Source organism: Camarhynchus parvulus, chromosome 4 (assembly GCF_901933205.1).
Source record: "Camarhynchus parvulus chromosome 4, STF_HiC, whole genome shotgun sequence".
Classification (NCBI taxonomy): domain Eukaryota; kingdom Metazoa; phylum Chordata; class Aves; order Passeriformes; family Thraupidae; genus Camarhynchus; species Camarhynchus parvulus.
Window position 1 is genome coordinate 35,719,234 of NC_044574.1, and position 17,192 is coordinate 35,736,425.

A 17,192-nucleotide genomic window follows, 5' to 3' on the forward strand; every position below is an offset into this window, starting at 1 on the left:
ATGTAGCAGAATATTTTGGTTCATTTCATGCAATGGATAGACAAAATTTTTAATTTATCTTCATAGCCTGCCGCAATTCTGAAATCACTCACTGAAAATTTAGAAGCAGTTGATAAGACAAACTTCTGTAAAATGTTAAAAATTTAATAGCTACTGGTGTATGCATTGAGCACATTATTTAACTGCTGTTTCTTGTTGATAAGACACCAGTGTAGCTCCAAAAAGGGGAGGAAGAGGCAGGAAGGAGAGCCCGCCAAGAAATACCAACAAACTTTAAACATGAAGTCTAAGTAGAATTTTTCTCATTTCCATTAAAACTCTTCCCCAAATGGAAAACACCAGACATGAAAATAGCTGTGTCAGAACATCTGCTGAAAAATTGTTTATGTGGCTGCTAGTAACATTTTCTCTCAGTGTTCAGTAAGACTGAAGAAGTACATCCTAACACCTTTAGCATCAGTGTCTCTGTTGCAGCTTTCTGGCAAAAAACAGTTTCTATCTATAACATAAATCATGGGAAGTTTTCAGAGAAAGATGGAACACAGACAGAAAATGTAGGACATAGCTGGATATGAACTTTATTATGAAGTAGCAATAAAAGGAAAATAGTGTTTACATGGTATGTTTGCATATAAACTTGCAAATATTCGACATAATTATGATGCACTTTTAACTACACTTTTTCATTAATATTTTCAGAAAGTAAGTACTTTCCATGAAAGCTTCTTCTTCACAAATTCTTATTCTGGACTGTTGTTTCTTTTCTTTGACTTCTTATATATATCATCTCACTTTTCTGCTATTAGAGACTGGATGGTGAGCTTAATTTTTCCTTCAGATATGCAAAAAAATTTCAAAGGATATGGATGTAAAAATTAAGGATTTATAGAGCTGTACTTTGTTTAAAGAAACCCTAGTCAAATAAACTAGCCAGTTATTTGCATTCTGTCAAGTAGACAGTACAGCAACTGTACTGTCCTTTGTCTTGGGTTTCTGTGAAGGTGAAGAAAATGACAGGATAATTGTTTATCATGGCAGCTTGGAGTGTTTTAAAGCAAACAGCCTTCCTGAGTACATATAAAGTGATGGTGGCAGCAGCTTTTGATTACAAAACATCAAGGGACAAGTTTCGGCCAAGGTTTTCAAACTAATTGGGTCAAGCTAGAGGCAGCAGGAGAATACAGGCTCTGGATTCATGTAGGCTGATGTGTTTAAGATTTCACTGAATCTGGCACAGAATGATGTTACAGAAATGGGTAGTAAGAAAACTTTAAAAAGCTTACTGGTGTTCTTGTATTCTCAGAAGCATTAACTAATAAAAATATTTCAGCTTGCTAGTAGAATGCCTTGTGTACTTGTGTGCTGCAGATTAATTATGATAGAATGTGCAGCATTGTGAGTCCATTTGCTGTTTCATTTTTTTCCAGAGAAATTTTCCTAATGATTGACGTTGTGTCTGCTTATTTCCCAAGAACCAGGGAACAAATGATGTGTAATACATTTAGTTTTTGAAATCAATTCAGTATGGAAAAATGTTTACCTTGGGGTTTATTTAAATATTCTGAAGATTCTAGATGCCTCACAGACTAACTAAGACTTATGAAAGCTTTTTTTATTTTTAATCAAGATTTATTCCTAAAGAAGCAGGATTTTCAGCAGTAAAAAAAATAAGTGGCTTTTCAATCCTTGTGAGGATTTTCACTTGGGCCTAAGTCTGTGAATTAGTGTCAGGTACTAACTTTGGCAATAGGCTTCCAAAACTAAAAAGAAAAAAATTAAAAAGAGTAAAAACATGTTGGTAGTTTCTAAATAAATCTTTTCATGTCTTTCATATTTTGAATAGCTATATTCTCTAAAATCCAGAAAATTTTCAGCTTCAGAAAATTGCTGTTGAAGTTAAAAATTAGTTCTGAGTTCTGTAGTCTACACTAATATATTTATCTTAGACTTCTACTGTGTGACAGTGGTCACAAGGGTTCTTGAGTTGGGGAAGAGACGAGAACGTTGACTTCATGTTCAGAAGGCTTGATTTATTATTTTATGATATATATACTACATTATAACTATACTAAAAAGAAATAGAAGGAAAGGTTTCTTCAGAAGCTAGCTAAGCTAAGAATAGAATAGGAAAGAATGATAACAAAGGCAGCTGGCTCTGACAGAGAGTGAGAGCCAGCTCTGCTGTGAGTGGTCCCCAGATCTAAACATCTACAGGAGACCAATCACTGATCCACCTGTTGCATTCCACAGCAGCAGATAACCATTGTGTACATTCTGTTTCTGAAGCCTCAGCTTCTCAGAAGGAAAAATCCTAAAGAAAGGATTTTTCATAAAAAAGATGTCTGCAACACTACTGATTCCATGTATTTTACTTTTTTTTCTTTCCAATAATTTTGATTTCAACATGAATTAATCCTTAATTTTCTGTTCCAGGCTAAATCTGTCAAACTCAGAAAGAAAAAAAGTATAGCCCTCTGCTTTTCTTTCCTGTTGGTAGTCAAAATTAGACTTACAATCCCATACTTTGAAACAGGCAGTCTGTTGAAAGCAATGCGCTGCAAATTTTTGAGGAAATTGCTATGAGACGTGTAGCAAAAATGAAATAAACACTCTGGAATTCACTTATAAAGTCACACTGAAAACTACATAATAAATAAGACTATAAACAGTGTGAGGGACAGTTTTGTTGGACAACTATTTCCAGAATCTGTGTTTTGCTGGTAGAATTCAAAGTGTTACTCTGAATTGTACTTTTGAAAGAATACGTAAATTTTTGTTTAATAGTTCACCAGATGTTAATTGATATCCTGACTGATGTAAAAGGAAGAAAATAAATTTTAATATTATTTCATCATCTTTACTGCCTTTCCAGCATCTGGAATTTCAAATGATATTTGGAGAAATAGAAGTGTAATGATGAAATTATTTTGAAAGTTGAAGAGTTAGATCAGTGCCTCAATACCTGCTACATTCCTACAATAATAGCATGACAACCAAGTTGGTTTAAAATGACAACAAAAACAAACACTTGAAGGTGTCTTTTAATCGTTCTGTTGAAATGTTAATTCTACCTCAACACCAGATCTTTTGGGCATCTTGGACAATTTACATACACACTTTTCTTATCAACCCATTTAGGCATTTTTGCTCTATAACTGAATATTGCTAATGGTATATTTTAAAGTAATTATTGCAACAGGGAAATGATGAATCCTATCCATATCTTTGTAAGCCTATAAAGCATGCCATTTTAAAGGCTTTAAGATATCTGGGTCCAGTCATGCAAAGCCCTGCAGTTACAAGTCTAACTGATTTGTGTGTTAGTGATGGCTGCTATTATATGGAGGAATTTCATAACTTTGGCACTGAAAATTTGGCTTTTGTTACATAAACACATTTGAAAACAAAACACTTTTTGGGAGAAGTGTGATAAAGGTAGTTTAAGCAGAAACAAAAAATTTAACATTGAAGAGGACATGCCAGAACTCAACTGGAGAACCAGAGCAGAACTCAGCAAATATGAGAATGATTGGCATGAACAAGAGAAAGTAGGCTTTGAACTTCATAACATTATTTTAATTTTTAAAACTATTTCTCTTTCTATCCTATGTCTCATGCTATTTCTGTACAGCAGGTAACCTCCTCTGCTTCAGGAAAATTTTGTGGGCTGATAGGACCTGTCACTGGTACAAATTCAGCATAGTGACCTCCCTGTCTGTTTTCATTTGTGCTGTAGCAAACAGGCATTTTTAAAAAGCATCTGATTCTTAAGCATTCATCAAAACATGTTTGTAAGGAGAATATCTCAACAGATCTGAAGAAAGGATATAGAATCTGAGAATTTGAATGCTTTTTCATCTATATTCCCTACCTAAGATGTGCTGCCTAGCACTGCAAATCCTGTAGCTGTTTTATATCCAGATCTGATAGGTAATGCCAGCTGTATGCAAAGCTGTCTTCAGAATTTCCAGGAACTGAAGCCAGATCTATCACTGAAATGGCAATGAGCATTCTAGGGCATCAAATGGTGCTCAGAACAGTTTGACTTCTAGATTTTTGCAGTCATATGTAATTAGTCCTCACTCAGGAAAAATAAAGATTAATTAGCTCCAAGTCTCTCATCTTTGAAAATATTTTCATTTCCTCCTAATGCTTCACCCCTCACCACACCAGAACTGTTTGCTTTCAAAGGCATTCGCCCTACAGCAACTGGCTCCAGGGAAATGACACATACACTTTCCTGCCCTGTACTTTTTCTCTACCCTTTTTTTTCTGGTATGTGTTCAGTTCTTTCTCTTCTAATCTACAGATGTCCCTGAAATAATTTCCAGTATCAGTGTGGTATTCTACCATACTAAGATTCAAACTGGAAATTCAGTCTAGAGACTGGTTAGCTGCTAGGTAATAGGTGAAGGATGAAGACTCCTCTTCCTTCCTTATTTTAATGTCCAATTCCATTCCAATGGCAAAGAAGAACACATTTTCTGCTTATTAACTTGTCAATGAAGGCTAGCTATTGGCTGTCATAGCATTGCTAAGCAAACTAAAAATACATGTTTAAATTTAAAAGTAGTATTGGAAAGCATTGCTTTTATTATTTTTTTCAGGAAAAAAACACCAGATAAAAACCTTCTGCAAAGCTCATGATTTCCTCTGTGCTATCAGAGTAATGATTAACAGTCCTTAGGAGACCAGTCATGCAGTGTTCAATTAACTCCTTTATGATGGAGAACCTTAGCAGAGATTCTAACACTCCACTGTAGGAGTAGCCTAACTAATAGTAGCTGCTTAACTTCACAACAGGCATAAAAAATTAGCTCATTTGGTTAAAGGATAATGTTAAAATTATAATATTGTGAGTTTGATCCCCATATAAACCACTGACTAAAGTGCTGGACTTGATTCTTGTGAGTTGCTTCCAACTCAGAATATTTTGTGATTTGAAATAGATATGAGAGAGTAATAGAGAAAAAATGGAAAGAAACAAGAATTAAATGTTTTAGTTCTGGGGTAGAAGTGTGAGAAGCAATTTAGCCTTTGAACAGCATGACTATATAAATGATGCACGTATGCATACTTGTTTTCATATTGTTTGTCATATATATTTGTGTGTTTGTTTTCAAAGTCTGGATTCTGCATTAAAGAAAAGCACTTGTTTCTTTCCAGCTGTATCTAATATGATTCAGAATAATACTTTAAAGAAAGGAAAAAAATCTTTTGCCTAAAAATCAGACAATAAGAAAAACAGAGTGTCTCTCAAGCTCCTAACACTCCTCCAGCGAAAAAAAAAGAGAAAAACATGCCTACAGATTGTTGAGGTTTGGGGTTTCTTTAGGGAACAAAGAACTACACTGACCTCCTATAAGAATATTTTAGCAGTGTTTCTTAATGTTAGGCTTCTAAGTATTGTATCCAAGGACTGTCGACATATGCTGTAGCTAGGCAGAGATGAATAATTTGTTCAATAACTATACTCCCACTTCTCACCATCTGGAAATTTTCTGAAATGCAACAACATTAAATTAACTAAATAATAAAAACTCATTAATTTCTCCAGCAAACAGTTCTCACAGTGCAGATTAATTTTGTAAATTTACTGGGATTGCCATTTGTGAGTCTGATTTCACTGGTTAATTAATCAAATCGCTTGATGTTTCTTTTTTGTCTGAAATAGAAATCTGTACAGAGAGGGTAAAGATGCACACTTTCTGCCTGGTGGCAGTAAGGAAGGAGATTAAAACCTTCCAGAACTGTTGCTACTTTTGTAGAACCAGGCTCATTCATATTTTTAATGCTGTCATTTTTTAGACTAAATGGAATGCTTCAAAGGATCTTGCTTTCATGGCCTATTTTCTCTCTTTAATCCATCCTGAAGTAAGGAGTTAGAGAAGGAAGCTAGAAGAGTCCAGATTTGCTATTTTTCTTTAAAAGCTAATGCTGCTACCAGTAACCTACCTCTTAACACTCAGTCTTGTGGCTTTAGTAGACATGAATAAACTTTTTGGGCCTAAGTGGAGTAGTTATTCAAGATTAATATGGAGCTATAGCTTAACTAGAAGTCTCCCTGGGAAGTTACCATATTACTGGAGACAATGGGTGAAGCATACAGTTAACCTTCACCCCCTTCCAGTTTTGGCTGTGCAGATGAAGCTGTTGGGGACACATAAACAAGTTTGGTCCATTTCCTTAAATTTCATGATGAATGACCATCCTTTTTGCATTGCTAAATTTTCCTTTCTCTTTCATCAGTGATGACATCATTAGTGTTTCTTTTTTGTGTAATATGTGTTTAAATACTTCTTTTTAAAATGTAATTGCTGTGTTTCTCCTTGCTGTTTATTCTGTTTTCCCACTGTCATTTATACTTCAGTGAGAGAAACAGACACGTGCTCATTAGTGCAAAATTAGTGTTTATAGGAAAGAAAATTTCACAGAATATTAGGATGTTGAGCAATTGATATTCAGGATGCCCAAGACTTTCACATCACAGTGTGTTGGTTTTAAACTGCCTCCTAGGATTGCAATCTGAGAAGCAGTATCCCTCTAAAACTGCAAAATATTGATTTATCTACTGATAAAGCAAAATATAATATATGGATAAATATACTGTTTCACTAAGAAGCATGACATTTTTACATGAAATAGAGAAGCTGTTTTAGAATAAAAAAGCTTTCAAGGTGATTAATTTTACTGTAGCTGATACAAATTATCACAGGATGAATGCAAGCTTGATGAAAACAGTGTAAATCACATTTATTGTCCTTGAGTTAAATCTAAACATCCCATTGCAGTTTGGGACATTCATCTTGCTTGTCTTTCTTAAGGTCTCTCTGTAACTCTTTAGAATTTCGACTGGATTTTCACAAGCTCCCTGCTCTATTATAGTAAGGGAAATCAAGTTGAATATATCTTGCATATTATTTATGTGAGTAAAATAAATTTCAAACAGAAATAATTTTCCTTTTCAATATGCTAAGCACAAATTCTCAAAGATCTAAGTTTCTTTGCAGATTGCCATTGAAAGGGTGAACTTCTAGAAACTGTAGCTAGTCTGAAATTTTGAGTTCCATATCCTTCAACAATGGCTGGAGAAACAGTTTTATGTATTAGACTAACCTTGTTTGAGATTTTATTTATCACTATTTATTCAACTGTTGTACCACAAATAGTTTACATAATAATATTTAAAATAATTTTATGCCTAGGCACAAATATCAGTAATCTATTTCAATAAAGTGCATCAGTAATAATTTCAGAATTAAGAGGTTTAATTGGTCTACCTACTTATTTTAATGGAATGTGTGTATATTTTCATTGATTTTTATGATGAGCTGGGTATGGAGAGAGCTCTGCTTTCTGCCCTGTAGAATTTTGTGGTTGTAGATTTTTGTAACTTAGTCTGATCCTGCACGTTGTACTCATGAGGTGTTTTTATGTCAGTAAATTTGTAGCTAAATGTGTTTATATTTTTATTGATCCTGACATCAATAAATCCCTGAAGGCTCGATGCAGTCCATTTTGTTGTACAGGTACAGCACACTAATAAGACATAACAAACCTTCCCACTCAAGATACTAAGAGTTGGATTCCAGCTGTTTTTTAAGGAAATTGTATTAATGTTAGTTTTAATGATAGTCTTTGTGTGTCTTGGCTGGAAAGCAGTATGATCAGATCTTTATTTCTGCAGAATGTCAAATGAAGAGAGAAGAGCATCAGACTTTTTTGGAATTACAAGATGCAGCTTGTAATTGTGCTTATCCTGACAGGAATGGGCAGTAGCATTTAGTTAGGCATGGCCTTAAGTGTTTGTTTTCCATGCAAACTTGAACTACAGCAAATATCAGGGAAAAAGTTATTGCTGGTTGTAAATAAGTACTGACAATACTATACAAGCTTGTAAATAAACGTTTATTTTTTGTGTGCTCTGAATACATATTTCAGCTTATAACATCAAGGATATGTGAAGTATAGAGGAAAGTGTATTTTTAATAGATCTGCATGGTGTTTGTTTGAGTTATATGAATAGCTCATATTGCTTAACATTTCAGCTGCAGGACTTGCTGCCCATCTCAATTATAATAACAAAAAATGCCTTGTGTGTTTAATTAATGTAGAACTATACTGAAAATGCAAACACAAATTCTGATGTGCATTGCTATTTTTGAGATTCATCACCTTATTTGTAAATACCAGACTTATCCTTCAGAAAAATTTAGATAGATTGGCATTTTACATTAAAACATTGCATGCCTGATGACAACCATACTTTCTTGGTTTAACCTGCAGGGAGCCCTTTATGTTGAGAAAAGGAAACAAAAAAAATATCTTGAATTAGCTAGTCTAAGGTGTGCCAAATCAAATACTGTGCAAAAATTATTTTGTTCTGAGAATTAAGAGAGGGTTAGGAGACACAGGCAGAACATTGTTTGAATCAGTGACAAAACCCACTCATTTTAGCAGGGTGGTTTTTTTCAGCGGCATTAGTCCAGTTCAATATCCTTTTTCAGGAGCATTCTCCTGAAAAAGGATATTGAACTGGACTAATAGTAGTGCTGAATATTTGCATACCTTCTGGTCATGCAATTCTTAGTCATGCATTTTTATTGCACACAAAACACCTGAAGAACTGTATGGAAAATTCTGAACAGACAGGATCCTTAAGGCCCACTCATTCTGTAGATCTGAGTATCTCACCTTGTTTCTCAGACCTGAATTACAGAGTGGTGAGCTGAAGAGACCAGGAAGAAGGGATGCCCATGTAAATCTAATTATTTAGAAAAAAGCACAGCAGAGTGCAAAATTCGGAGTGCAAAACAGTTCCCTCTGGTTTGGGATTATTTAAATGAAGTTTACCTTTCCCTAATGTCAAAGCTGTTGTGCTATCTTGTTTGATCTGTGGGAATCTAAATATCTGTCATTGTTGCTGAACATATTCTCCTTCATGCAACAAAAGAGACACAAACACTCTTGGTCACAATGAATGCTTTTTTCACATCAAACTAAATTTGTTTTGAACTTGTTGTTTTTGAACCTGCAGCTCTGAGCTCTGCAATGTCTGAACAGGCTAGTGTCAATACAATACCATTAATGTAATACTCATTAGTGCCTGAAAACAAGCTAACTGTTAGAACAGAGTATGCTGGATTCAGCTGGGGTAAAGCTGACTTTCTTCCCAGTGGCTGGTAGGGGCTGTGTTTTGGATTTGTACTGAACACAGGGTTGATAATGTGGAGATGTTTCTCTTATTGCTGGGCAAGGCTTTCACAGAGCCATGGCCTTTTCTGCTTTTCATTCTGCAATGCTGGGGAGGAGACTGGGGGTGCATGGGAGGTTGGGAGGAGACACAGCCAGGACAGGAGACCCAAACTGAGCACAGGGATATTCCAGACCCTGTGACATGATGCTCAGTATACAAAGCGGAAGGAGGAAGGGGGCAAATGTAGAGCAATGGCTTTTGTCTGCCCAAGCAACCATTACTTGTGATGGGGCCCTGCTCTCCTGGGAATGGCTGAACGCCTGCCTGCCCATGGAAGCAGGGAATTAATTCTTTGCTCTGTTTTGCTTGTGTATGCAGACTTTTACTTCCTTATTGAACCATGTTTATCTCAGCCCATGAGTTCTCTGGCTTGTACTGTTCCCATTCTCTCTCTGATCCCTCTGGTGAGGGAGTGACTGCGTGGGGCTTGGCTGCTGGCTGGGGGTGAGCCACAGCACAGGGCTTCTGATTAGCCAGTGAGGAGTGTGATTCTAAGATGCTTGCTGCTTATGAGAGCAGAACTTGCTTGGGTATCACAGCAAGGCACTGTTTTATTCCCCAAAACACAGCCTATGATGATTCTTTATTTGGTACAAGTGACTTGTCACTGGTACTCAGACAAGGTCTTGAATTGTGTTGCTGTGCCTGTTATTGTTGTCACTGTTTGAAGTGTCAAATATCATGTTGAAAGGAAGGCTTTGACTAAACAATTTTCTTTCTAAATTTTAATTATAATAATTGTTATTATCTTAATATATCAAAAGCAAAAAATAAAAAAGCTTTATTTCATGGTCCTAATCTCTAGTTCCTTTAAAGTCGACAAATGAAATCTCCCTTTATTGGCTTAAATTTCAACACTGTTCACTTCCTGTAGAGTGAAATATTTTACACTTTTTTTTTTTGTGTATGTAACACAGATTTTCCTATTTGTCTTTTTGTTAGTCTTGCTCCTCAGACTGGCATGCTTGGTAAAGATTAGGCCTTCAGAAGAAAAATAATTCTGGTTAAAAGGAAGTATTTAGAATATTCCAGAATGTATGGTAAAACACCAATAGAAATTATTAATCCCTGTCTGCTTTAATTTGAAATCAGGGGTGGCTTTTTCCCCCTCATTTTTCTTGAGTAGGCAAATACATCAGTTTCTGACTGAACACATGTAAACTCTTTTTCAGTGTGCAAGCCCCATGGCCGCATCTCATTACACATACTTCACTTTTGGATTAAAATGAGTCCTATCCCCTGGTAAGTGCAGTAATCTGCATGATAGAGTATGTAGCTGAAATGACCTTTGAATAGTTCCAAAAGGCTCCAGGTCTGCCTGTAGCTTAAGGATATTCTGAAAATTTTAAAGGAGATGGTGAAGAAGAAAGATTCTAATTCATCATAAGTTGGACAACTTATTACTTTGATGCTGCATTTGGTTCTTTAAACAGTCATTTACCCTGACATGTGAGTAAAAAAATGAGCTTATCAGAAGCTTAGAGAGCTATTGTTTCTACTTCTATAAATGTCAGTGGTAGCTCATCATTTTCTTTTCTTTTCTTTTTAATATAGCAAATACCTTTTTTTCTGAAAGGTCAAATGATGTCATTCTAATTTAGTTCTATAGTTTCCTTTCCTCTGCTTCCTTAAAAGAATTTTTTTAAAAAACAATGGTTTGAGGGAGGTCCTTTGGTTTTTTTTTCCCCTCTTTATTTCTACTGGAAGTTGAGGTAATACTGCAGCACATATTAAGCCAGATTGTTATCAGTATTGATGATTAAACATTTCTACATAAATTACATTATGATTTAGAAGGTTTTGGACAGCACTAAACCACAGTTTGGAACCTATTAATATGAGTCAGAAGCTATTAGCTTGTGAGACTATCCAAATGAGGTTATATAGTACTAGTATGCAAATAACTAGGATATACAGATTAACAAAACAGAGAGGAGTGGATTTTGAAACAAAAGGTTGGTGTTGACTGTGGTTTTGAAAGCTGGAGTACTAATAATTTCAGAATTTGATCATTTGGTTATAGCGTGTTGTTAGTCACTCTTTCTCCAAGTTCCCACAGTTCAAGTCAGGTTTTTGGTATTCATCATGCACTTGAACCTTTGAGACTCACCTTGCCAGCAGAAACAAGGACACAAAAGGAAACAACTGTAAAATCTGCTCTGTGACCTGAGGACATGATATCCTGAAAGAGAGGGATTCCATTAAAATTGAGTAATGTATTTGCTGTAGCCTTGTTGGGGGAGCAAGAGACAACGGGGAGGGTGGAAGAATAGAGGAGGAGGAAGGAGTGTTCACAATTGCCATGAAATTTTGGTTCCAGTGAGGTGTAGCCTCTCAATAGTTAATATGTCCATTCCTCAGAGCTCTGCCTCCCAGAATTCCTTATACCTTCTTGCCTGATTTCTCTGTTCTGTACAGAAGAATGAGAGGAGGCAGAAAGGACTTATACTAATGCATGGATGTGCTACTACTGAAGCATCTGTTAAAAAAAAAAAAATTAAATATTTCAGTCTTGTTCACACAATGTACAAGTGAGCAAATCCAGGCTGGACTGGTTACTTACCTGTTTTTTCCAAAGTACAGTTATGTGATCATTGTTACGAGTCTCAATATTTTATAAATTAGCATACGTGTACAGAGAGCCCTTGGATCTTCTAAATAAGCATAATATCTAATAAATTTTAGAGATTTCTATGACTAATAAGCCTGAAGGCTGTGTTAGGAAGAGTTAATTTTTCAGGACAATCTAGCAGCTCTTTACAGACATTTACTGAGTGCAGTGAGAGGGAATTATGTGGGAGGCATCTACCAGGGAAAACAGACTTCCCATGAGAACAAGATCAACTTAACTGTTACACAAATTCTTTATGTATAGAAAACTGTTAGATTAATTAGTCATCAATTAATATAAAATTTATGCAATCTAAATTAGTATTTGCCTGTTGAACCTGGATATAGTTCAACAGTATATCACCCAGTGAATCAGTAATCTAATATTGTTTATAGAGTTTTAAATGTAAAAGGGATTTTTTTGGTTTTTGTTTTGCTTTTGTTAAAAGTCTAAGTGAATACATTAAATATATCTATAGCAATGAGGCAGAATATTTGCTTTTAATTCCTAGAACTTTAATTTTCATTAAAATTACATTTTTTAAATAGAAGGAAGTAAAATATCAATGATACCCATGAGGACTGCACTGCAAATATCTCATAATTTATGGAGACGCTATGGGACTGTTCTTTCTTATGTGTGCTCATAGTGCAGAGTATGGGTGGAAATCTGACCTAGGACATAGCCTTTCTGTTATCACATATTGGTCCACTGATTCCAGTTCCTCCTTGTGTCTTTCTCTTCCCTGTTCTACCTTTCATCCCCACCATGTTATGATGGAAGAGACCTTCTTTTCAGTATCATCTACCCTAACAGGAAAATGAAGCAGAACTCAGTCTGTCAGTCTCATAGACATTGCCTACATTAGCCAGAATATTTATCTTTAAATTAAATACTTGTCTGCATATACTCAGCTCTTCTGAATGCCTTTACAGAGCATATCTGTAGAGTACTTTGATTATTCTAAATGTTGAAGACACCTCAAAAAAGTACTTCGCTAATCCTCATAAACGACAGACTTTTTATAGATTTACATCAACATGATAAGGAGTCATCCTTTTTCTCCAGCCTGATAGAAAAATGGGATGTGAAGTAAGTCAGACAGAATATAAAATATACATAAAGAGGGACCTCACAAATAAGTTATTGCCATTCTGAGAGATCTCACCCTGACTTTTAGTAGAGCAGAAGCAAGAATGGGAATAATGAGCCTAGGTTTTAGTGTGAAAAATAAATCTGGTTATTGGATATAGATTCCTCTTTTTATGTGTAGTCTCTGCAACCACTGAAATGTTATTTTGATCTATTGGTTCTCTAAAAAAAGTAATGCCTGTCTTGCCACACATGCAGTGGTTTGTTCAACAAAGTGTGGTGAATGTGCTAGATGAGAGGATTTTCTAACCACCTGTTCTCAACCAGGAAGAGCTGTATTTTCTAAGTTGTCCCTATGTGCCTCACACTTCTCACTGTGTACTGTCAGGACAAGGATGTAAATACTTTGTCCACTACTCTTGAAAAGCCTGCACAGGAATATTTGCAATGCCATTCCAATGGGTGCCAAGAAAACTGGTGCTAATGGTTGGGTTGCTTGAATCCTGGCATACAGCAGTTATAATTAAAAAGAACAAAGACATGCTTATCTTGAGGCACATTCTGGAGATAAGTCCAGCAGAGAGGATAGTGAGCTGAGATAAAGGAAAAAGCTGCACCAAATTTTTAAGTTTATCTTCTACTTCTGTTTGTCGTTGAAAGGGCAACACATGTTGTGGTTCTGGCAGTGAAGACAGCCTAGAATTTCAACAGTTGATAGTATGATCTAGAGCTCCTGTGATAGGATGGAAAAGCATGTAATGAAGAACTGACCCTGTGCTTTTCCTGGAATGTCTAAAGATGATTTTGACTTGTCTTAAGGTATTTTAGTGCTGTCTTTTATTACACTGGTCATGGATGCATGTCAGTGAAGGGAGGCAGCACCAGGCAGGACTCAAAGGCTTTAAAACACTCAGATTTAAAGTTTTGTTTTCCTGAGTTTGTTTATCTGGGCCCAGGAAGCGCTTGAATATGCTCTGGGATTAACAGAAGTTTAGTCAACAAATACACACCTGTGGAGGTATTCTTACAATGTAGTAGAGGCAATAGCTTTTCTGCGCTGAGTAGCTCAGTGAATGCATATGGTGAACTGGAGCTTTTGCCTTCTGTACTGTCATAACAGCTGAGTTAATATTCCTCATTAGTTTCCCAAGTGCCAATTGCATTGTTATTCTGTGGATGTAATATCCTGGTTAATTACAATAGCATTAAGGTGTTAAGCTACTAGAAAAGTGGAAAAAAAAACCCCAATGGATTTTTAAAGCTCTCTAGGCAAGAACATATTCTGAAATTAGAGCAGTAAGCTTTATATTTAGTAGCACTTGCTTAAAGCCAAATTTTGTGCTCCAATTTTTAGTATTGTTGAGAATTTAGCTTAAGGACTGGAAACACATCTAGGGTTGTGCTAGAGGGTTGAAGTGGTACAAGAAACAAGTGATTCAACTTGTTGTAGGTGAAACAACTTTGCATCATATTCCTAAAGTGTTTAAACATATCTTTTCAATGGATTTCACTGTTTATGATGGAAAATTCCTCACAAATTAGGAGAAAAAATAAGGATTACTAACTATTGGAAAAATTCTGCATTGGGGGAGCTATCTAAGAACTCGGGTGAAACTGCTAGCATTTAGGGACTGCATTAATTTAAAATTAAAGACAAAAAGGACTATTTGAAAAGCAATGTATGGGGAATGTCTTGAATTTTGACAGCAAATTCATCTATCTTTTGCTCCTTGGTCCTACCAAACATAGCTTGTGAGAATTTAATTTATTATATGTTTAAGAAAACAAAAAAACCCATCTTTGATTTCCCTTCAAAAGCTTCAACTAGACAGTATCAAATATACAGTAGGCATTTGAAATACAGAAAAAAAAGCGTATTTTTCAGAAGAGTTTGGAGCTATATATGAATATTGCATGAATTTCAGCTGCTAAATTCTTGAAAACGGAAACAACGCCTGATATTATGCTTGCCAGTTACACCTGTAAGTAGGTGCTGCTGCTGCACTGCAGCTAATGTGGAAAATGAATCGACATCAACTTCAGAGGTGGTAACAGTTTCTAGGAGCCTGTAGCACTAAAATAAACTGCTCTTCATCTGCAGATTGCTGTGTACGACTCTGCAGACCTCTGCTACTCTGTACTGGCAGAACCCCTGTGTGAAACCATTGTGTTTGCTGAAGGAATCCTCTCTGCCTCCATAGCATTTTACCTCTTTAATTGAATAAATTAAAACAGAATTCGTAAAACAAATCTATTTACAGGATTTGTGAGGAGCACATAACTGATGATTGTTATGTATATAGCAATAGATGTGTTGATACTATAGTATTTTTTTTCTATAAATTATCTTTCTAGAAAGATATTTGCTGAATTTGGAACACAGGGCTGCTCTAGGGTGCTGAAATGTTAAAGTAGGTTTATTTAGTGAGAAGCAAAAAGCAGCACAAACAATCTCAAGGAAGTAGGTAGACTTAAGAAACCCAAAAGCCTGAGGCAGTGCCTTAAGGTGAATGTCTCTGTGGGCCAGAAACAAATGAAGTCTACTGATACTTTGCTAAAAGTATCAGACTGCATTGGAGTCAACTAAAAAGTTTCATAATTATTTAACACAAGATTCATGCATGTACTCTGTCAAGTAAAGGATAGAGTTAATGGTTATAAATTTCTATCTTGAATTATTTCCAGTACAGCAGTACTTGAAAACAGCACTGTAGTGTGAGTGAAATAGAAGAAAAAAGGCAGAATTCTAGAGAGACTTTAGTATATTAAAAATGCAAATCACGGCTGGTTCATAAATGACAAGCACAAATTTCTATGCACATTTTTTAGTTTTATGTGTGTTCCTTACAAGTAATATGTCTTCTTGCTCTATCACTAGATATTACATACTACTAGAATGGTAGCTCATGTCTTTTCAAAAATAGCCTTTCTTTGATGGGTATTAAATTTGATGCAGCTAAGAATGCATCTCTATTTAGATTAAACTGTAAAAATTATTATGCCCCTTCCTCCAAATATAAAAGGCCATATATTTTCAAAGAATATCTGCAAGTCAGTGTTATTTACAAGGGATTGAGAATCCAATCAATGTATAATATTCCCATAAGCTAGCAGAATTTTTATCTTTTGTACCGAACTGTGCTAGGCCACATTTGAATCTTGTTCTCAGAATTACAATTTAACATTTGCAATGGCTTAAATTTTGGTTTAAGTTGTGCTATTCAGACACATATTTTAAAAGTACAAGTACTACCTCATAAGGATGTTTGGTGAGTTTGCCTATCATCACAATGTATGGGCACTTACCTGTTTTTTATTATGTTTTAGTCTGGTATTCCTTGATGCAAAACACACTGAATAAGTGTATTTATTGTCTGAGTCATTCCTTTCAAGACAATCCTATTTTTCTGATACAAGAATCAATATTCTTCTTTGTAGATATTTCTGTTCACATGGAGGTTTTTTTATTTCACTGGTATTTGTGAGTATATGTGTATGTTTGTGCATGTGGAAGGTTGGCTTCTGATTTCCTGAAACTCTTTTTCATAGAGAGACATAAATATGTGTAAAGAAACAAACCACATGTCCTAGTGTTATGTGAGGAGACCTTGTAGCAGCCTTCCGGAATCTTCCTATAAGGCAGCCAAAGAGGGACCCATCTTAAGGAACTGCAGGGACAGAATGGGGGTATGTCTTGAGACTGAAAGGGAGTAGGTCTAGGTTTAGATGTTAGGAAGAAATTGTTTACTGTAAGGGTGTTGAGACACTGGAACATGTTGCCCACTCCCATCCCTCACAGTGTTTAAGGCCAGGTTTGATTGAGTTTTGAGCAATCTGGCTGGTGAGAGGTGTCCCTGCCTGTGGCATAGGGTTTGGAACTAGACATTCTTTAAGGCCCCTGCCAAACCAAACCATTCTGTAATTCTATGACTTCTTTTTTCCTTAAATTTCCACTAATGACTTGCATTTCTTTGGCTCTCTCAGTAGTAAGGTACAGTAAGCAAGCTCCCTGTATGTGCTGTTCCCATTGGAAATCTCGCACTTGGGCACTTCCTTATATCATCCCCTGAAACAGACCTCGGCAACAAGGAGCTGAGAAATACAGACTGTAAAGAAAATGGCTCTGTTCTGCCACTTTACTTTTGTAAATTCACTTGGTAACTCTGCATATGAGCTGCAATAGGACATAGAATTTACTGCAGTGTTTTATGGTGGCAGGAAGCATAAAGACCT